We start from the raw sequence: 24,064 nt of genomic DNA on the forward strand, positions 1-24,064 counted from the left end.
TTAGCACACACTCATACCTGTTTATTGTCATGTTGTCTGTAGCTGCCTTTTATTCTACAGTACAGGGCTGATTAGCTATGACAGACACTGTGTGGTACACAAAGCCCAAAATATTGACTCTCTGGCCCTTTTCAGAAAAAGCTTATAGACTCCTCTTCTATGAGACAAAAGAGCTTATAGACATTGTAGCTTAAAGACTCCTCTTCTATGTCACCAGACAACCACTGAGTCCTTTGACCGACTTATTCTGAGCTGTGTAGTCAGAAGTGTTACATTATAACCATATTTAAGGATAAAGCTCATCACATAAATGTCCCCCTACCCTGCTGCTCCCAGGTAAATGTGGTAGGAGGGCTTCATGGGGTGTGGGGTGAGAAACCCCAAGCTCCCAGGGGACAAGATGGATCATATCATGTAGGAATGTTGTAGGATGACACCGTAAGAGGAAGAATCCGGCACTGTCACGGAGGGAAGCCAGAGAAGCAGGGCTGAGCTTAAGCATTGAAAAATACAATAAAGTCAACGGTGCAGAAGAGAACAATGAGGCCTGGGTATGAGTCAGATTAGGAGAAACAAATGGCCTGGAGCAAACAGTAACGAACACTTGGACCAAACTAAGGATATGGGATTCCGTCTTTCTGGTAAAGCCCCGTGCAATCCGACTGAGTTTTCAAACTGAAGGCCGTGCATCAGGGCACCTCCTTAGTCCCAAGGAACTGGGGTGGTGGGTCACCCTACCTGGTGGTGGAAGTCAGGCTGAAAAGAAACTTGAGGTCCGGCAGCTTTGCCAGTCTTAGCACCTTTCCTTCCTAGAGAGCTAACAGCAGAAGCAGGGAGCAGCCCTGGTGCTACCAGAGACACCAGGGGAAGACTGATTGGTTCCAGCTCTCAGTGAGCAAGTGATCTGGCTGCGAGAACACACTCTGTGTGAACAGGAAGAACACAACCTCAGAGCAACCCGTAAACAAGTGTGAGATCATCTGTACTACTGGACAGTACTTGGCCTGGCCTTTTCACCCCAAAGCCAGCCTGCAGTTTTTCCAGAAGAGCTGACTTGTGTGATTTGATGACTGCCTGTTGCCTTGAATTCTCTGCTTTAATTTTCCCAAACTCCACAGCCAACCAAAATAATGCTCAGGTTTTTTTTTTTTTTTTTAATTTTTTGTTCTCCTTGGTTGTACATGACAGTAGAGAGTATTTTGACTTACTAAACATACATGTAGTATAGCCTCCCATTCTCATGGTTGAACATGATGTGGAGTTATTCTGGTCATATATTTATGCATGGACATAGAAAAGTTATGTCTGATTCATTCTACTGTCTTGTAATGCTCAGTTTTTTTTTTTAGTATTTATTATTTAGTCATAGTTGGACACAATACCTCTATTTCGTTTATTTATTTTTATGTGGAGCTGAGGATCGAACCCAGTGCCTCACACATGCCAGGCAAATGCCCTGCCACTGAGCTACAGCCCCAGCCCATAATGCTCAGTTTTTAAGTTTTTTAACCTCAATTAGAGATAATGACCCAGGCCTTGGGAATGTGTATGTGTATGTGTGTGTGTGTGTGTGTGTGTGTGTGTGTGTGTGTATGTATATATATATGTATTTTTTGCGTTTTAAAGTTTTTTTATATATAGATATTTGCCAACCTATCAGTGTATCAGCTCATCAGGAAAAATGTCTTAAGCTTGTACTATATGCCTGGCACTGTGCTGAACCTGGGGTAAAGGACTGAATCAACAGGAGAGACCTCCGGCCTGCTGGACAGGAAAGAGAAACACACAAACATGCAAACAGGATAATTTCAGATTGTGATAAGGGGTTGGAGAGAAATGAGGAATGTGATACAATACAGAGGACGCAGGCTGGGGTGGGGATTCTGTCTTAGGTGGGATGATCAGAGGGGACCATCCTGAGAAGGTGACATTGTAGCTAAATATTGGGAGTTGAGAAGGAGTGGGTTGTGCAAAGAGCTAGGAGAGCTTAAGTTCAAAGACTGAGATAAACAGGAACTTGGCATTTCCCAAAAAGCAGAGAGGACACTTGTGTGGCTTAGTGGGCAAGTTGGGGAGGGTGAGCAATAGGCAGAGACCAGATGGTGTGTGGTCTTGTCAGGAATGATGAGGAGGTTTGGATTTTTTCCAAGGCCAAGGCAAAACCATGGAAAGGATCTAGGCAGGGAATGTGCGTGAGCTGATGTGCATTTTCAAAAGGGTTTCTCCAGCTATGTTGTTGAGGATGGAGTGAAGGAGGTGAGAGGGAATGAGATCAGTGGAGGGACGGGTGTTGGCAAGGATAAAATGGTGTTCCATAGGAAAGAATGGTTCAGAGATGTATTTTGCAGATAGGGAGACTCCGCTCCCTGTGATGGTAACCTGAACTGGCCTTGTTTAGTTGTTTGCGAGTTAACTTTAAATTTTCATCCATATGAGGAAAATCCATAGATCAAGGACCTTCTCTTCCTTGGTTACCACCATACCCAGAGTACCTAGCACTTGCCTGACATAGAGAAGAAATGCATGTGATTCTGTAGTTGTATGTTAAGGATGGTGAACACAACGCAGGGCAGGTCACTAAGTGAGAAGAGAACACATTGCCCTGCAGAAAGTCATCTTTGTTTCTTGAATTTGAACACTTGTGAAGACCCAGTTGATTGGCTCACCTGGCATCTTCTCCAAGTCCCTCCCTCATAGTAGACCCTGAATACTAAGAAGGTCATTCTTCAGATTCTCTTTGTGGGACCCCACCAGATTCATAGATTCTCATACTGGCATAAATCGGAATGTGTGACAGTACAGAATGCATCCATTTTACAGATACCGATCAGCATGTGGCACAGCTCTGAAGCCAAGAGTTGGGGCCAGCTTCATGGACTGTGCAAACAGTTACATAGTCCCCGTTCTGAGAAGGGTCCCACGCTAGATTTATCGTTCTGCTCTCATTGTCCTGACTCTTAATATTTTTGGAAAGGTCTGCATTTTCATTTGCACTGGGCTGAACAAATTGGGTTGTTGGTCCTGCTAAGGCTTCTGGTACCTGCTTTCTCCAACCAAAAGGAAGCTAGGCTATATGTTCTCAATAACCAGCAGGTAAGGCAGTGGCTTCGGGCTCCCTGGATATTGCCTCAGGCAGCGAAATATAAAGAGTCAATAATAGTTCGGGCAGAGGCTTCTTGTTTTCTCTTCCTGTTCTGGCCCTGGTTAGTTCTTTGTAGGCTAGTTGTGCTTAGATGTACTGTTTTAAAAGTCAGTTATGGGTCCTGGTCTAGATCCTGCTCTCCTAGTCTTTCCTATGGATTCCTTTTCTATTGAAAGGATGTAGTTATCTTCAATATTTATCTTAAACGAAGGTAACTCTTATGGGGTAAGTTAGCTTCCCTAAAGAGCTTTCCTACTTCTTTGCCATCTTTTTGCTGTTGAGGTGGTAGAATTCACTGGCACTTTTGAGATTCTATGTCCTGGTCCTGATCCTCATTAGGTGAAGGGTCTGAACCATTGCTTACTAGGGATGAACTTGGACGTGTCAGTCACATCCTCAAATTATAAATATGCTTTTTTTCCCCCCCTTTACAGAGATGCTATTAAGTTCCCGCTGGTGGATCTAGTAACATTAGCCTGGTCTGCAGTTGGACTTGGATGTCTGTGTGACAGGTGCTCTGTGAGCTAGCCAAGCATCCAGGTGTGTTGGTTATCACTGGCTGCCATATTAAGAAATCACAAAATGAGTGACCTAAAACAATAGGAATTACTCTCAGTTCTGGAAGCCAAACGTCCAAAGTCAAGGCATGGCAGGTTTGCTTCCTTCTGGAGACTTGAGGGAAAATCCATCCCATGTCTCTCTCCAGCAAGCCTTGCCTTTCCTTACACCCATCTCTGCCTCCTTCATCTTCACACAGCTCTCTCCTGTGCCTCTGCACATTGTCTCCTCTTCTCATAAGGACCAGATATTGGATTTAAGCCTAATCCTAATGACTATTTCTTCATCTTAATTTAATTACATCTATAAAGACCCAATTTCCAAATAAAGGTCAGTCTTAAGCTTGGGATGGATATAAATTTGGGGGTGACATTGTTGAACCCATTACTGTACCGGGTCAGTTGAACAAACCAGCTAAAGACAGGTGAGGTTAAAAAGACTTAGAGGTGACCCCACTGTCATGAAAGAAACTGAAACTAGTTGCAGAATGGTTTAGCTTTGAGGACACCCTACCATTCATGATACCTCTATATATGACGTTTTACATTCTTCCAATGCCTTTGTTCTCAGAAAGTCTTAAAGTATAGGAAAATGTCCATAATTAACTCAAGCTAAACATCTAAGAATAAAGACCTTTTCATCTAAAAAAAAAAATTCCATGAATATACCCCTCTGATTTTGCTCTGCTACAGGAACTTCTGTAGCACCATCAGAAAAGGACAACGTTTGTGTAGAGGAGAAAAAAGTCAGGCAAAAGCATTGAAATTATGTGACTCCACTCATCCACAGTGGGGACTTTTTAGGTTTCACAAATCAAAAAATAATTTAAGCTATTTTAGATACTTTTTTCTAGTTCAATGAGATCTTATTTCTTAAAGCTGCAGAAGCAAGTACCCCCCCAATGAATACCTAAAATGACACTATAAAATATAGCTTTAGGATGGAGATATCTTTTTTTTATGAGCACAGAAAAGAAGATTACATTATTCAACTAGACAAAAAGTCATTCTGTCAGAATTCTTTTATCATTTTTCACTGTACATATCTTGCCAGGAGAGAATTACAGTTATTGGGCAGCATTGAAGCTATTTATTCCCTTTTTATTCCAATAATTAAACTATAACGCAATCAGTTGGGTTACCCATAGCCAATCTGTGGAAGATTAACACAGGATGTTCTTCTTTTGCTCATATTTGGCTTCTGCCTGGTAATAAGACAGCAATAAACTTTATGATCCCATAACATGTAAGAATTGTATTTTGTACCAAATAGCTAGCATCAAAAATAACTACTGATATAAACAAACCACACAACGCAATCGTTCTTGGCATACATTAATGTGTCACTGCAAATAGTAATACAATGCCTATTGTAGCTGAAATCTGAATATTTAACTTAAAAGAATGCATAAAAATATTACTAAAAATATGTCATGTCTAAAAAAATAATTTGAAAATAGATTTTGGTGGTTAGCTATTAAATCACCTCATTTTTAATATGTATTGTGAGAAAACCAAAACCTGCCTTGCTCTAACCTAAGCATCTGTCTTCACATAACTTAAAAATCCAAATTTACAATGCAGAAACATTACTGGCATAATGAGCATTTAAAGCCTATGTTTCATTTTGCTATTTGCCAACATTTCACATTTACAAATGAATTATTTCTCATAACACTCTCAATAAAGGTTTATAATCCATTTGCTTTAGGTGGAGAAATTAAGACAACAGTATTTTGAGTTTTTTTTTCTTTTTTTTTTTTTAAGTTCCATAGAAAGCATCAGAGCCATGGGATTATAGGAAAAAGTATTGATCAGGACTTTGCAAAAATATTCCATAATCTGCATAGTTATTTTTCCCCTCTAGCCATGTAATAGTAAAATTTCATTAAAGGAATGCCAAATATCTTAAATTTGTATGCTTTAATTACTTAATCATAGCAATCATTAATAGTAAAATTTTATAAAATGGATTTTCATAGCGTTACTATTTTTGACTCCCCAAGTCACTGAATAAAATCACAGAATAGACTACTTAGTCATTCTGTCATATGAATATGGGAAATCCCTGAACATCTGCACTGATGCTTCACTTTCCTATGATTGATATAAATATACAACTTGTCTGTCTTCATATGAAGACAGAGATGAACCGATCCACCAATACTGAAAAGGTGAATTAAGAACCACAATTCTCTTACACAAACTCAAATAAGACCACCCCATACTCCAGTTCTCATCCATAGTTACAGCAGAACCCTTTGACATTTGCTGGGTATGCAAAAAATTATGAATGAAACTTTTCCTCCCCAAACCCCACAAGTTATATCTAGTCTGAAACTTTTAAATGGGAGTTTCATTTCAAATTTCAACATTTCCAAATTGGTCTCAAACCAAATCCTGTTACTGTCCTTAATTTCTTTGATGGCCATTCAGTCCTTTCTATATCTTTTACATCCTCAAACATTTACTTTTTATTTCTGTATCTTCCAAAATTTATTCCTTGATTATTTTTCCTTTTATCAGTTTTCCTTTCATATTTCAGCATCTTTTCATCTTTTCCAATATCCTTCCTTTTCTCCTGAGGAGCCATCTGGATTTCTGTTGATTTCAAATCCCTGTGAACTCACTTTCTCCCTTACCTTCCAGTTTCCATCTATTTGCCTTTCCCTTGTTTTTTTCCAGCACAGTTAATCCACACAGGGAATTACTGACAGATGGTGGGAGCCATACAAAGATCATAGACCAGTGAATCAATGTAAATATTGCTCTGTAACTATAATCAGAAAATGCAAATATGTTATTAAAAATGAGACCACAATCCAAATGAAAAGTTAACAAAGTTATCTCACCATATAGGACAATAGTTACCATAATTGAAAACGATAACTAGGAAGACAGACAAGTGAGTATCTTTCCATCTGTGATATTAAATAAAGAATTGGTTTTTGTTGTTGTTGTTATTCCTGGTATAATCTCATCCGTCAGATAATCAGATGAGAGTGACACAGTGAAATTCAAGGTATAGCCAGATTTGAGAGCACTTTGCTTTCTCTCAAGTTCCCCCATCATTCATCATTAGATGTTATCTAGATTCCCCATCTACTTTCCAACCTGGGGTCATATTTAGATTTTGGGAAGTCTGAATCAACTTATCAAGTAAAATTTGGTAAGATGGCAATAACTTTTCTGGAAAGTTCAGATATATTACATCTATCATGTTCTCTTTGCCCATTAACTTTATCTGTCCACGAAAAAGCAACTGAGTTAGTACAACATGATTTTGTCCCTCACTTTCCCAACATTTAGTTGGTTAAAGATTTCTTTTCTTCTTGTGCTGGGAGCATGTCTGTAATTCCAGTGACTCAGGAGGCTGAGGCAGAAGGATTGAAAACTTGAGTTCAGCTTGGGCAATTTAGTGGGAACCTGTCTCAAAATAAATAAAATAAAATAAAATAAAAAGGGCTGGGATGTCACTTAGTGGAAAAGCACCCCTGGTTTCAATCCCCAGTAAGCAAAAACAAAAACAAAAATAAAAACAAACAAAAAATAAAACTTTTATTCTTCATAATTGTTCAAGTATTTTGTAATGGATTCAAGCTAGACTTTCTGTGCAGTAAAATTTTAAGCTGTATTTTACTAGCATCCTTTAAAACATGTTTTGTTTTTCCCTCTGTTCTTATACTATCCAACCTATGGTATCTTTTAAATCTTAAAAAAAACCCATCATTTAATTCTAGTTAATAACATGAGCATCAGGTATCCTTATCTATTTTTGCCACTGAAATATATTTGGCTGTGAGATAATCCCAGCATTTCTGTCCCTGATACAACTGAGGTTAATATATATATTTTTTTGTAATTTCCTTCTGTTATAAACAATCCCTATGGTTACACAGCTGCTTACAACTATTAGATAAATAAAATAGCCTGCCTTAGGATGAGAGGTCAAATCCGACATAGGCAGGATTCTGGAAGGTTCCTGACTGCTTCTCTTTTCTCTGCCCTGACATGTGACACATGCTGGGTGCCTATGGACCCTCTTCCAGATGAACCCCTCCCAACACTTACTATGTAACAGATTAGGGATCCCACCATTAATATTTCATTTATTCATGTTTTTTCCCCTTTACTTTACAGCTGCACAACTAATCAAAGTGGCTTGTAGATGTTAATCCAGAAGCTCTTGGCTAGTACTGTCCTTCCCTTTTGCACCTAAGCAACATTCTTCATCCCTTATGTGAGTTCAGTGGCCTTAATTTATTTTACTTGGCATTGGGGATTGAATCCAGTGGTGCTTAACCACTGACCCATATCCCCAGCCCTTTTTATCTTTTTATTTTGAAACAGGGTCTCACGAAGTTGCTTAGGGCCTCATTTAATTGCTGAGGCTGACTTAGAACTTGTGATTCTCCCTGATCTCCTGAATCACTGGGATTATAGGTGTGCACCACCGCACCTGGCCTTCAAGGGCCTTTTAAAAGGAAACCAATTCTAATATGTTGGTAACAATTGTTAGGAGATTTGATGTGGCAAGATATCCCCTTCCAGGATGTACTATACAAGGATGAATGATGCTGGCAGGAATTTTGTGAAAGCATTTGGGCCCATCTTCCTCATTTAGGCAGAAAAAAATATGTAAACTGATCGGAGCAGGTTGAGATGTATCCTGTTGTTCGTCTGGCACAGTACTCTCGACAGCAGAAAAGTGGAACTAACTGAAATAAGCACTGATGCCCCTATTCCTGGCTAAAGGTAATTGAGAGTCCCTACTCCCATCAATGAAGCATGAGCATTCGGGGCATGCAAAAGTAATCAGCATATAGGCAGTTAGGGCTTGAACAGGAGAGTCACATAACCAGGGACCAAGTAACTGAGAGCTGGCTTTCAGTTGTCTTATGGTCCAAAACTGTTATTGGAGCGCCATCCATTAAATCTACATCCCAAGGAAGAGGAAGGAGAAAGTATGGAAGACCTTTTTTTACCCTCTTTAAAAAGATGTTTTCCTGAAGTCCTGTGTTGCTGATCACTTAAATCTCATTGGTTAGTATTTGTTCACAGTCACAGCTTATTGCAAGGGAGTCTGGAAAATACAATAATTTCTCCATATGACATTGTGCCCAGCTAAGAATCTGGTTTCTGTTATCAAGGAGGCAAAATGCAGTGGTAGACAACTAACTGCCTCTGCCACCATCCTGTACGGAGAGTGACTGTACAGAGCATGCCCACCAGCTGAGGGGTGAGGAGGAGATGTTATAACTGCTGCACAGCGCTCCCTCCCATCACAGTATTCTCTGTGCCTGGAATCAGTCTCCAACTCTTTAATGACTCCTATTCTTCCTTCAGAACTCAGCCTCTCACCTTTCCTGGGAGGGCCTTCCCTGTCTGGGTGGGGGTCCTCCTTCTGCACTGCAGAGTCAAGGGGGAGTTTCCCATATGCACTGTGGATGGATGGCTGCAGGGACTTCCATCCTAGGTCCTTTCATTTGTTATTCACCATAACATTCCAGAAAAGTACGTGGGAGAGAGTAGGTATTCAATCAAGATCTGTTGAGACATGAATCAAGCCACTTTTCACAGAGGCAAAGCAGGCCTGCAGAGGACCTGCTCTGTTCAAAGGCGGATGGACAGAACTGCAGCCCCTGCAGGTGTAGAGATCCCCGGGGCCTGGAATAAAAGGAATCTCAGTCCTAGATGAGGACAGACATTACTGGGCTCTCCGGCAAAAGGAATTAAAAGCTCATTTCTGCCTGCGCCGCCCCCCCCCCCATTGCTCTTAAGAGTTGCATCTTCACATATGGGCTGAGAGAGGGGCATTACAAATCTGCTGCCTTTGGTACATGAACGTCTCCTGATGCACCTCTGACTCTACCTGCCATTCCATTTCCTAAGCACATGCCATCCTGTGACCCCTGTGGCTCAGCCTTTATGTATTTGCTGTTTACTTACCCAGTAATCTTTGGGACTTGATGCTTTGAACCACTAGACAGGTGTTTCCTGTCTTGTGTTTTTCTTTTTTTTCTTCCTGAGACTCTATCTTGAGTTTTCTTTTGCTATCAATATTTTGCCTCTCATGAGTTTCTAAAATTTCAATACAGACCCCAAACCTAGGACCTCATAGGGGTATTCTAATTAATTGGCCATGTGTATTTCTGTTTATATAACTATAAAACAAAATATGAATAACTAGCATTCTGGGGTGAAAAATTCAGCACTTACCAACATTTTCTGAGGTATCTCCACAAAATTCCAAGTACAAAGCGACTCCAAGAACTTAAAACAGACAGGAATGTGTTTGAGGACGACCTCCCTGATAATTCCAGCTAAGATTCTGCAAGGGACAAAATCAGACACGCGGCCAACTGAACAACAATGTTGTTTTACCAGGTTTTTGTTTTCGTTTTTAATTTTTGTAGTTGTAGATGGACAGCATGCCTTTATTTTATTTGTTTCCTTTTGTGTGGTGCTGCGGATCGAACCCAGTGCCTCACACGTGCGAGGCAAGTGCTCTGCCAGTGAGTCACAACTCCAGCCCCATTTTACCAGTTTTGAAAAACTAATCTTTACCATTTTTTTTTCAAATTTTAAAAGTAGATTATTATTATTTTTTGAGCAATTTTAGTTTCGAGGCCAAATGGAGTACAAAGTAGAGAATTTCCTACTTCTGCTGCACCCCTAATCCATCAACATCTGCATCAAAGTGGTACACTCATTATATTCAATGAACCTACACTGACACATCACTTCAAGTCTGTAGTTTACATTAGGATTCTCTCTCGCTGCTTTACATTCTATGGGTTTTGACAAAAGTATGGTCACATGTACCTATGCTGACAGTGTCATATAGAAGTTTATTTGCCTTAAAAATCTTCTGTGCTTGATCTATCCATCTCTCTCTCTCTTCTTTTTTTTTTTCCCCCAGCCTCTGGGAAAAAAACTGATCTTTTTCATTTTCTCCCCAGGTTAGCCTTTTTTAGGAATGTCATGTGTACCTGATTCATGTGGAATCTTACAGAAGATTTGTTTCTTCAGATTGGCTTCTTTCACTTCATAATATGCATTTATGATTCTTCCATGTCAACTCAAGCCTTGGTAGTTCATTTCTTTTTAGCACTGAGTAATATTTCATTGTTTGGATGTAACAATTTATTTATCTATTTACCATACTGAAGGACATATTGGTTGCTTCCAAGTTTAAGAAATTCTGAATAAGACCTGCAAGGTAGACAGACCTGCGACTCACCAGCAGATCAGGCCCAGCGACCCGCGGAGCGGCAGAGCCACCCCCGCGCCTGCAAGGTAGGCGCACTTGCCACCCACCAGCAGGTCAGGCCCAGCAACTCTCGGAGGGACACAGCTGCTCCACGCGCGTGCAAGGTAGGCAGAACCGTGACCACCGACAAAACAGGCCCAGAGGCCCGCCAGACACATCGCCCCGGTTGGGGGAGGGGCAGAGCTGCCGGGCGCCTGCAAGGTAGGCGGACCCGCGACCCACCAGCAGAAAGGCACAGCAATCTGCAGAGCGGCAGAGCCACCCCCGAGCCTGCAAGGTAGGCAGACCTGTGACCCACCGGCAGGTCAGGCCCAGCAACCTGCGGAGGGGCACAGCTGCCCCACGCACCTGCAAGGTAGGCGGAACCGTGACCACTGACAAAACAGGCCCAGTGGCCCGCCAGACACATTGCCCTGGTTGGGGGAGGGGCAGAGCCGCCACCAGCGCCTGTTAGGTAGACAGACCTGCAACCGACAGACAGAACAGGCCTAGCGGCCAGCGAAGGGGCAGAGGGATAAAGAGGGACACTACATACTGCTCAAGGGAACCATACACCAACAAGACATAACAATCATAAATATATATGCCCCAAACAATGGTGCAGCTATGTTCATCAAACAAACTCTTCTCAAGTTCAAGAGTCTAATAGATCACCATACAATAATCATGGGAGACTTCAACACACCTCTCTCACCACTGGACAGATCTTCCAAACAAAAGTTGAATAAGGAAACTATAGAACTCAATAACATAATTAATAACCTAGACTTAATTGACATATATAGAATATACCACCCAAGATCAAGCAGTTACACTTTTTTCTCAGCAGCACATGGATCCTTCTCAAAAATAGATCATATATTATGTCACAGGGCAACTCTTAGACAATATAAAGGAGTAGAGATAATACCATGCATCTTATCTGATCATAATGGAATGAAATTGAAAATCAACGATAAAAGAAGTAAGGAAAAATCATGCATCACTTAGAGAATGAACAATAGGTTACTGAATGATCAATGGGTTATAGAAGACATCAAGGAGGAAATTAAAAAATTCTTAGAGATAAATGAAAACACAGACACAACATATCGGAATCTATGGGACACATTGAAAGCAGTTCTAAGAGGAAAATTTATTGCTTGGAGTTCATTCATTAAAAAAAGAAAAAACCAACAAATAAATGATCTAATACTTCAACTCAAAGTCCTAGAAAAAGAAGAGCAAAACAATAGCAAAAGAAGTAGAAGACAAGAAATAATTAAAATCAGAGCTGAAATTAATGAAATCAAAACAAAAGAAACAATTGAAAAAATTGACAAAACTAAAAGTTGGTTCTTTGAAAAAATAAATAAAATCGACAGACCCTTAGCCACGCTAACGAAGAGAAGAAGAGAGAGAACTCAAATTACTAGCATACGGGATGAAAAAGGCAATATCACAACAGACACTTCAGAAATACAGAAGATTATCAGAAATTATTTTGAATCCTTATACTCCAATAAAATAGAAGATAGTGAAGGCATCGATAAATTTCTTAAGTCATATGATTTGCCCAGATTGAGTCAGGAGGATACTGACAACCTAAACAGACCAATATCAATTGAGGAAATAGAAGAAGCCATCAAAAGACTACCAACTAAGAAAAGCCCAGGACCGGATGGGTATACAGCAGAGTTTTACAAAACCTTTAAAGAGGAACTAATACCAATACTTTTCAAGCTATTTCAGGAAATAGAAAAAGAGGGAGAACTTCCAAATTCATTCTATGAGGCCAACATCACCCTGATTCCTAAACCAGACAATGACACTTCAAAGAAAGAAAACTACAGACCAATATCTCTAATGAACCTAGATGCAAAAATCCTCAATAAACTTCTGGCGAACCGGATACAAAAACATATCAAAAAAATTGTGCACCATGATCAGGTAGGATTTATCCCTGGGATGCAAGGTTGGTTCAATATACAGAAATCAATAAATGTTATTCCCCACATCAATAAGCTTAAAAATAAGAACCATATGATCATCTCAATAGATGCGGAAAAAGCATTCGACAAAGTACAGCATCCCTTTATGTTCAAAACTCTAGAAAAACTAGGGATAACAGGAACATACGTCAATATTGTAAAAGCAATCTATGCTAAGCCTCAGGCTAGCATCATTCTGAATGGAGAAAAACTGAAGGCATTCCCTCTAAAATCTGGAACAAGACAGGGATGCCCTCTCTCACCACTTCTGTTCAACATAGTTCTCGAATCACTGGCCAGAGCAATTAGACGAAAGAAATTAAAGGCATAAAAATAGGAAAAGAAGAACTCAAATTATCACTATTTGCAGATGACATGATTCTATACCTAGCAGACCCAAAAGGGTCTACAAAGAAACTATTAGAGCTAATAAATGAATTCAGCAAAGTGACAGGATATAAAATCAACAAGCATAAGTCAAAGGCATTCCTGTATATCAGCGACAAATCCTCTGAAATGGAAATGAGGACAACCACCCCATTCACAATATCCTCAAAAAAAATAAAATACTTGGGAATCAACCTAACAAAAGACGTGAAAGACTTATACAATGAAAACTACAGAACCCTAAAGAGAGAAATAGAAGAAGATCTTAGAAGATGGAAAAATATACCCTGTTCATGGATAGGTAGAAGTAACATCATCAAAATGGCGATATTACCAAAAGTTCTCTATAGGTTTAATGCAATGCCAATCAAAATCCCAAAGGCATTTCTTGTAGAAATAGAGAAAGCAATCATGAAATTCATATGGAAAAATAAAAGACCCAGAATAGCAAAAACAATGCTAAGCAGGAAGTGTGAATCAGGCGGTATAGCTATACCAGACTTCAAACTATACTACAGAGCAATAGTAACAAAAACAGCATGGTACTGGTACCAAAACAGGCGGGTGGACCAATGGTACAGAATAGAGGACACAGAAACCAATCCACAAAACTACAACTATCTTATATTCGATAAAGGGGCTAAAAGCATGCAATGGAAGAAGGATAGCATCTTCAACAAATGGTGTTGGGAAAACTGGAAATCCATATGCAACAAAATGAAACTGAATCCCTTTCTCTCGCCATGCACAAAAGTTAACTCAAAGTGGATCAAGGAACTTGATATCAAATCAGAGACATGGCGTCTGATAGAAGAAAAAGTTGGCTATGATCTACATACTGTGGGGTTGGGCTCCAAATTCCTCAATAGGACACCCATAGCACAAGAGTTAATAACTAGAATCAACAAATGGGACTTACTCAAACTAAAAAGTTTTTTCTCAGCAAAAGAAACAATAAGAGAGGTAAATAGGGAGCCTACGTCCTGGGAACAAATCTTTACTCCTCACACTTCAGACAGAGCCCTAATATCCAGAATATACAAAGAACTAAAAAAATTAGACAATGAGATAAGAAATAACCCAATCAACAAATGGGCCAAGGACCTGAACAGAAATTTCTCAGAGGAGGACATACAATCAATCAACAAGTATATGAAAAAATGCTCACCATCTCTAGTAGTCAGAGAAATGCAAATCAAAACCACCCTAAGATACCATCTCACTCCAGTAAGATTGGCAGCCATTAGGAAGTCAAACAACAACAAGTGCTGGCGAGGATGTGGGGAAAAGGGTACTCTTGTACATTGCTGGTGGGACTGCAAATTGGTGCGGCCAATTTGGAAAGCAGTATGGAGATTTCTTGGAAAGCTCGGAATGGAACCACCATTTGATCCAGCTATTCCCCTACTCGGTCTATTCCCTAAAGACCTAAAAAGAGCACACTATAGGGACACTGCTATATCCATGTTCATAGCAGCACAATTCACAATAGCAAGACAGTGGAACCAACCTAGATGCCCTTCAATAGACGAATGGATAAAAAAAATGTGGCATTTATACACAATGGAGTTTTACTCTGCATTAAGAAATGACAAAATCATAGAATTTGGAGGGAAATGGATGGCATTAGAGCAGATTATGCCAAGTGAAGCTAGCCAATCCCTTAAAAAAAATGCCAAATGTCTTCTTTGATATAAGGAGAGTAACTAAGAACAGAGTAGGGACGAAGAGCATGAGAAGAAGATTAACATTAAACAGGGATGAGAGGTGGGAGGGAAAGGGAGAGAGAAGGGAAATTGCATGTAAATGGAAGGAGACCCTCAGGGGTATACAAAATTACATACAAGAGGAAGTGAGGGGAAAGGAGGAAAAATATAAGGGGGAGAAATGAATTACAGTAGAGGGGGTAGAGAGAGAAGAGGGGAGGGGAGGGGGGAGGGGGGATAGTAGAGGATAGGAAAGGCAGCAGAATACAACAGTCACCAGAATGGCAATGTCTAAATCAATGGTTGTGCAACTGATGTGATTCTGCAATCTGTATATGGGGTAAAAATGGGAGCTCATATCCCACTTGAATCAAAGTGTGAAATATGATATATCAAGAACTATGTAATGTTTTGAACAACATACAATAAAAATTAATTAAAAAAAAAGACATTATCACAATAGGTAATGTGGAATTTTTGAATGATCCTGACACATGATTTTGTGGGTTCTGATTTGAAATTTTAAAAATAAATGTAAGGAAATGGAAAAAAAAAAGAAATTCTGAATAAAAATTCTGTAAGCATCCAGGTGCAAGGTTTTGTGTGGAAAAAGTTTTCAACTCTTTTTTGGGTAAATACCAGGGAGTGTGATTGCTGGATCACATGGGAAGAGTAGGTTTAGTTTTGTAAAACAACAACAATAACAACAAACCTTCCAAATGTTTTCCAAAGTAGCTGCACCATTTTGCATTTCCACCAGCAATAAATGGGGATCCTCTTGCTCTACATATTTGCCTGGATTGTCAGGGTTCTGGATTTTATCCATTCTAATAGGCGCACAGTGCTGTCTCATGTTTTCATTTGTATTTCCCTGATGATATGCTGTGGAGTATCTTTTCAAATGCTTACTTGCCGTCTGTGTATCTTCTTTGGAGAGTTGTCTACTAAAGTCTTTGGCTCATTTTTAATTGGATTGTCTTCTCATTGTTGAGTTTTAAGAGTTATTTGTATATTTTGGATAATGGTTCTTTATCGGATATGTTTATTTTCAAATATTGTATTTTCCAGTCTGAGGAATGTGTTTTCATTCTTTTGACATTGTCTTTTGAAGAGCAGAAACTTTTAATTAAATCCAGTTTCTTAGTTATTTTATGGGTTATGGCTTTTATGTTTTATCTAGAAAGTCATTACCAGACCTAAGCTCATCTAGGTTTTCTTGTACATTATCTTTTAGGAATTATATAGTCTAGTGTTTTATATTAAGGTTTATGTCAGGTTTTGGGTTAATTTCTGTGAAGGATATAAAGTTTGTGCTTATTTGGGTATGGTGGCACACACCTATAATCCCAGTGACTCAGGAGACTGAGGCAGGAGGATCACAAGTTGGAGACCAGCCTCAGTTGCTTAGTGAGGCTCTAAGAATTTAGTGAGACCCTGTCTCAAAATAAAAAATAAAAAGGGCTGGGGTATTGCTCAGTGGTTAAGCAACCCAGGTTCAATCTCTGTTACCCCAAAAAAGGCCTGTGTTTTTTGTTGTTGCATTTGTTGTTCAGTTGTTCTAGCACCAGCTTATATTACTGTTGTTGTTGTTGCTGGCATTGAATCCAGGACCTCATGCATAGTAGGCATGCAACTCTACTACTGAGTTACGTGCCTAGTTCCCCAGTACCAGTTTTTGAAAATAATATCTTCTCCATTGTATTATCCTTTCTCCTTTTTCAAAGATCAGTTGCCTATATTTGGATCTGTCTGCTTTGGGTGGGGGGCAGGTCTCAGTTCTTTCTGCTGATCTGTATATTTATTGTTCCACCATAACCTGTTGTCTTAATTATTGTAGTTTGATACTAAGTTTGAAGTCCTACATTTTGTTTTTTAATATTGTATTTAGTCTTTTGCCTATTCACATACATTATATAATCAGCTTGTTGACATCTACAAAATACCTTGATTGGGATTGCAGATCAAGTTAGGAAGAATTGACATTTTGACAATATGGCATATTCCTATCTATGAACGTGGGATATTTCAATTTATTGCGTCCTTCTCTGACATTTTATCAGAGTTCTATAGTTATTTTTGTTGATTTTGTACATATTTTGTTAGGTTTATGCGTAAGTATTCTAATATTTTGATATTGATATAACTTTCAAATCTCAATTGTTCATTGCTGGTATATTATAAAGCAACTGACTCCTCTATATTAATCCCTTGCATGTGAAATCTTGTTAGAATTATTTCTTAGTTCAAGGATCTTTTATTTTTTAGTTTTCTGAGATTTTCCACATAGATAATTATTTCACCTACAAAGACAGTTTTACTTCTTCCATCCCAATCTGTAAATATACAGATAATTTTTGTTATTGCAATATAATTCCCATACCATCCAATTGGCCCTTTTGAAATGTATGGCTCAGTGTTTTTAGTGTATTTAATAAAGTCTGTAACCATCACTATTTAATTCTATCCCATGTTCATCACCTTTTGAAAAAAATCCCATATCTATTAATCATCAATTCTGATTCTCCACTTCTTGGATGTGTCAATATCCATGAGAAGTAAACTACTGTTATACAATTGTAAAGTATAAAAGGAGAAAGAAAAACCAACACCAAAATAGAATCAAAGGCACAATAAGAATAATTTATAAGTGAAAATACTGGGCTAAACTTCATGAAATGATCATTTTTAGAGGAAAAGTGGCATATTGATGGTAACTTCGTATGTTTCAGTCTAATTTGCTTTGGTAGGTTTGAATCAATACATTTCTTCAGAATTCCTTGAAGAATACAGCCTTCACTTTAACTTATAATCACTTCCCAAATATAGTAACAGCAATGTGCAAACAAAATATGAATAAATAATCTTTAAGTATCCACTAGTGCTAACATCTCCACAAGAGCAGGTGTCTTGGAGGGTTTCTAAGCATGCACAGAAAGGGGACCCAAACACTTTAATTAAAAAAAAAAATACCTTCCAGTATTTAAGTTTGCTAGATAATCTCATGAATAATTCATAAACATAATATACAGCTCCACTAATAACCATTAGAGAGAGAAAATGTGGAACTGGTGCCATTGCTGTGGACCCAGTGCTAATGAGTTTCTCAGGTGTCCTCTGGGCTGGGATTTTGCAGTGAAATACACTATTAACAAAGAGGTGTTGTCTTCACCAAGATGAGGCTATACTTTGACCTTGACTACTACTGTGATTTGAATTGATGGGATGAATTGCAGTTTGCTGTTTTAGTTTTTTTGGGTAAAAGTAACATTTGGAACATTTCTTCCAGGGGGCGGGGGGGCGGGGCGGGGAAGTAAGAAAAGAAAAATCACGAAAAACCTAAAGAATGCTTGTTAGCAAGGCTAGCAAAAAATGTTAAAGTGTCTATGAAGTTCCTGATGATAAACATTCACCCAGGTCCCTTGCATATAATCTTTACCTTCATTATTTTTAGATCATTTAATAACAGGGTGATATAGCTGATCCTTTTTCTTTTCCTAGCCTAATTTTTGAAAAAAACTGTCAAAAAATCAATAACCTAAAACCCCACTATCTCCACTACTGAAAAAAAACCCATTTCCCTAAAACTGACAAGAAAACGAAAAAATAGAGAAGCAAAATATCTGGGATAATTTAGATCTCCATACTACAAAATGCATTTATATTAGAAATCTATCCCTTATGATAAGAACTGACATCCTTGCGAAATAGTTTGCAAAAGGAAGAGTTAATGATATTCTTTGCCTTTAAGGCAACTCTCTGAACTCGGCCAGGACCCAAACTCGACCGTCTTGCTAAAAGCAATATTCACTTTATGTATAAAGTGCTTGTCTTATATAAGCCTCTGAGTGAAAAATACATCTTATTCCCAGTGAAAGTTGAGGAACAGCAGACTAACTTGAAAAAGAGAATGTTCTGATTTGGGCGATGTCTACTTAATGTTGATTTTGTTCGTGTTTTTGTGATAATTTTTCATACCCAAAGTAATAAATGTATTTGGGGGAGATGAACCCCCTTCCTGTTCTGAGTGTACTATTACTGTCTCCCAGACCCAGCACTAAGAGGAACAGAGCATCCTCTCTGGGAACTACTAGAACCCACACCCAAGGGGCTGCTGTCAGCAGCAAAACCTTTTATTCTTAGTGAAACAGATGTGCTACCTGCTGGGCTCAGACATTATTGACCAAGTAGAGTAACAACTTTGGGCTTGTTACCAATATAACTATCATAATGGCAGCCCCAGAACCTGTTCCCTGGTGGGGTGATTTAAAAAAAAAAAAGATTTAAAGAATCTGAAATAAGAAACAAAGACTTTATAGGTTGATTTCTATAATGAGCATAAGAGAGGGAGAGGAGCGAGAGGTAAAAGGGTGATCTAAGACTGCAGAAAGCATTAGCAACTGCAATATTTTCGAGGCAGACAAAGGGCGGCAGTGTTTGAGGTTTGGATCTCAGTGGCAGAATTAGTAAACTATCCACTTCCTCCCAGGGTATAACAGAAGGGCCTTCCTATTTTCCTCCCGTAAGCTGGTTTTTCACAAGCAAGGTTAGAGCGGGAGCCTTGGAGATTTTCTTGCTGCAGTTTTTTCCTACAGTGGTAAAAGTGAGTGGACTGAAGTGGCCACATTTTGGACTAAACCCCTTTTTAACATGGACCCTGGCAAAGTCACTCCCTGGCTAAAGCAGTCTTTCTATGTGTCTCTGTTTCCATCTCTCTCTCTTGCGTGAGCTTGCATACACAGAGATGAGAATTACAGCTGCCCTTGGTCAGATAGTCAAAGAACCTGGGGTCTCAGCAAAAACTGTGACTCTATGGAGCCCACCTGAAACCCATTCCCCATCTGCCGCCAGAGGTCAGAGAAGTTCCTTTCCTTCCCACGCTGCCACAAAGTAACTGAAGTGGGTTATGCAGCAGAGTACTCTGGTCTCTGGTCTATGCAGATACAACTGGACAGACCCTTATCCACTCACAGACGAGAAATAATGCATCTGGAACCTGGGCAGGCTTTTAGCACTGAATGGCCCTGCTTTGGACTCTATGGGTTTTTGAAACCTCAGTTCCATAGTTTGGATGTTGCTCATTCTCTACACTTTGTAGTCTAAAACCGTGCTTTATTTTCCCTCTAAGTTTAAGGTAAGCAAAACATGCAGATGAGGATCTCAGCCCCTAAGCACCAACAGATCTCTGCTCCAGTCTCATACGTCATCAGGCCCCTCAACTTCTGTTTTCATGGAATCCCTTGTGCCTTAGGACAGCTACTCTTCTCATCTCAGAAAACAAATGCTTGGAGGACACAGCATTATTGTCTAAGGGTTAAATGGCCCTTCTTCTAGGCCACCTTGTCAAAGATCAGAAGCAGCTGGAAAGAATCCAAGCAGAGGGAAGGTCCAGTGCTCCTGGAATACAGAGATCTGCAGCTTCAAGTTCCAGGCAGTTTCTGTAGAAGCCTGCAGGAACCTCCCCAATGGTGCGGTGGCCATTATGGCATATGAAATGTGGTCTGGCCTCAGCACAATTCTGCCTGAAGAAAAGGAGACCACCTGCAGAGAAAATTATCTGCATAAATAACGATCTCACCGGAGCTCTCCTTGCAGATGGTCCTGATTTGGAAAAGGTATGCAGCCGGTCTTTGAAATATGACTTCTGTATTTTAGGCCACTTGGAATTCTTTATAAGTCTCACCATCACTGTGACAAATTATTAACCTGAAATCATTAGCTTCCTCTGAAGCCCAGTTCTCTTTTCATGATTTCCTATTATTCAAAAAATCACCAGACCCTAATTTCAGATGCCTTTTCCCTTTGCCCTTTTAAAATACAATTAACCTTCAGAGTATAATTTTTCCTCCCTCCTTCCTTTTGTCACCATTCTAACTCAAGCCTTATTGCTCATCTCTCCATGTCTGGTCTATGACATGACAATTCTTCTGTTTCTGGTTTTCTCAATCTATTTTGCATGTAATTGCTAAGGTCATGTCATTTCACACATGGCCCCCTTTCCTTACCATGCACTGATGTCTTCAAAGCCTCACCATGACCTGTATTCAATATAAAGTTTTACTGTGCATTGCTCATCTCACGACCTTAATTTTCATTTTCTCCCAATAGATATTTATTCCATATTTGCAGTGTGTTGTTATACATCATCTTTGGCTCTGGAGAGATTGCAAAAGATGGGTTAGATCCTTCTTCTTACTTTTAGAGAAGGGAGTTATCACAGATAAGTGATCAGAAAGAGGAACTATAAAAACATGTAATGAGGGAAGCAAATCTAGTGTCTGGGGACCTGGAAAGTGACATTTCCGCTGAGGTCCAAGTGCAGAATAAGGACGAATGGGTGAGTGCACGTGATGGTACCAGCGTATGCAAAGGGCGTGATGTGGGAAAGAGCCTGATGCACTTGTGGAAGGAGAGAGGGCTGGAGCGTCAGTGTTGGGATGCAGGAGGAGATGGGGAAGCACAGTGGGGGATGTAGGCAGGGAGGTCACCAGGGGCCAGACTGTGCACAGCCTGGCAGGACATGTTGAGGAATTTGGGCTTTATTATAAAAGCAATGGGAAACCACAGCAGGTTGGAAGCAGAGGAATGCGATAATTTATTATGTTGCTGAAATATCACCCCAGCTGCAAAGTGGGGAAGAATGAAAGGAGAGGCTGCTGGGTGACCACATAGAAGGAGGCGTTGCGTAGATAAAGAGGCAGTGGCGCCTGGGACCAGTGTGGTGCCATTGAAGGAAGCAGAAAAGGAGAAAATACCTGGATTCAAGAGAGAATGAGATTTAGTGACCAGCGCTTGGGGGGGCGGGGGCAGGGCTGTGCAGCACTGAGGGACATTAGGATCATATCTAAGTTTTTAGCATTAGAGACCAAGGATAGTGGTTGTATTTAATGAGTTGGAAACCCAGGAGGGGGACCTGGGAAGAGTGTGGGGAGGAACTAGCTACTGAGTTTAGCTTTTGGACATGTTAGTCTGAGGAGGATACACCTCTAGGAGGAAGCAGCATGTGCCAATCTAGAATCAGAAGAGAGGTGCCAGTGTGAGGGGTACACTTGGGATTCGTCAGCACATGTGTAATTGAGACCACTGGTGTGGAGGAGGCTGTCTAGGGAGAACTTGTAGAGTGAAGAGCCTCAAGAAAGAGCAACATGGAAAGGCTCCATAGGGAAGAAAGAGCTTGCAAAGGAGTCTGAGGAAATGAGAGGACAGTGACGTAGCACTTTCTCTGCAGGCCAGAAATCGAGGGGCAGGATGGGGTGGGCTGTGTCACAGTGCTAAACGCAGGATGGCTATGGACTCTGCAGTCCCATGGAGGCATGGCGGTCATGAGCATCATTTGTTAAAAAGTCTGTTAGTTTGTATTCTGTTGTGAGGTCCCCTCCACATTCTGGTTGGTTTTTATTTAATTTTTATTTGTGGTGCTAGGAATGGAACGCAGAACTTTGCACATGCCAGGTAAGTGCTCTACCTCTGAGCCACACCCTCCCATGCCCTGGTTGGCTTGTGAAAAAGAATTGTATGCAGGAAAATTCAGTCTGTGCTGTAGAGTTCTCTGGGTTCTGACAATTACTGAGATGTCACACCCCAAATTTCCTTCTGTTTTCTTTTATTGTCCGGTCTTTCTCCTCCACGCCTGGAAACCAGTGATTTGGTTTTCATGTCATAAATGAAATCATACAGTATGTAATATTTTGGACCAGACTTCCTTTACTTAGCAAAATATATTTAGGAATCATTCATGCATGAGGTAATGGCTCATTCCTCTTTATTGTTGAGTAGAATTTTGTGGTGTGGATATGCCATGATCTCTATCCTTTCCTGGACTGAAGTTCAAGTTGGTTATTTTCCATTTTTGTTGATGATGAATAAAGCCATTTGAAAGATATGCCCACAGGATGGGGGAGGTAGCCCAATGGCAGAGCACTTGTCTAACATGCTCAAGGCCCAGGGTTGATCCCTACCTAGCACAAAGAAGAAAGGAAGGAAAAAATATTTTCATACAGTTTTTTTTTTTTTCCTGAACAAAAAGTTCCTTCCTCTTGAAAGTAGGATGGCTGGGTGATAGCAAGGTTCTGTCTAGCTGGATAATCATTTGTATCTTGATGATGGGAGTTGGTAAGGTGCAGAGAGGAGAGGAGAGGGTTAAGGAGCAGAAGGGAGGTGAGGAGGCAGAGACAGTAGGTGAAGCCCTGCTTTAGGGAATGCAGCCCCGTGCAGAAGCAGAGCTGTGGTTGAGAGTGGCTGCCAGGTTCAGGGAGGGAGGGCTGGTCAAAGATAACAGGGACATGAGCAGGTTTAATGAGGATGGGAAGGAGAACCAGACAGGGTGAGGTTGAAGATAAGGATGAAGGAAGAGGAGTGGAAGTTATCTGAAAATGTAGGAGGACTTGACTTCTGGTGAAAGGGTAGCTCCTCCATTTCAAGGAGAGGCCACAAAAGCAATGAGTCTTTCAAGCCCCTCATCTGACCTTGACAGGGCTTCTTAGGGGATGTCAGAAGACAAGTTCAGCCTTCTCACATTGCACGTCTGCATGACCCCTTGACCCCAACCATGATGATGTCATGTTCATGCGGTTAAGAACCAGTCGATGTTTTTGGAGGAAGTAGTCCATCGCCTTTGCTTGTCCAGCAGTGTTGAGCACTTGCTAAGGAGAAGCAGCAAAGCTACAAGTTCAGCAGCGTGTTAATATTTACCCCCAAAGGTATGTTTTGCCTCATTTTCACTGGTATGATGTTCAAATTCTGATCTCAATGTCATACTAATCATTTGGCTCATCACATAGCCCACAGGCCACAGGACTCGGATATATTCAGGATGTGGGGGCTGGTGACATGGTCATGAAAATTCCCTTAACTTTGTATAGTTTGGAATATTTGTTAACTTTGTTTTTGATAACCTAAACATGTGTGCTCCCTAGAGATCCTGACACTGACCCCCTGGTAATTAGTGGAGACTTTCCTCTGACTCATTAATGAGCAAAACAGATTCTATTTTTTCCTTGTATTTTTCAAGAAAATAGGCACAACAATGATAC

The 24,064-nt window shown here is 40.1% G+C and overlaps 1 protein-coding gene across 4 annotated transcripts in view; it reads right to left on the reverse strand.

Annotated features, from left to right (window-relative positions):
* The window catches only part of Kiaa1217 (KIAA1217 ortholog), a 458,856-nt gene that overhangs the window by 375,458 nt on the left and 59,334 nt on the right, over positions 1–24,064 (reverse strand). Inside the window, exon 1 of one of the 4 annotated variants that reach the window (XM_076832179.1) lies at positions 739–894. The exons of the other annotated variants lie outside the window; for them this stretch is intronic. The gene's annotated coding sequence lies outside the window, so the exon portion shown is untranslated. Of the gene's footprint in view, positions 1–738; positions 895–24,064 lie in introns of those variants that run through there. 4 annotated transcript variants of the gene reach the window in all.

The sequence above is a fragment of the Callospermophilus lateralis genome, chromosome 13 (genome assembly GCF_048772815.1).
Source record: "Callospermophilus lateralis isolate mCalLat2 chromosome 13, mCalLat2.hap1, whole genome shotgun sequence".
Taxonomy (NCBI): Eukaryota; Metazoa; Chordata; class Mammalia; order Rodentia; family Sciuridae; genus Callospermophilus; species Callospermophilus lateralis.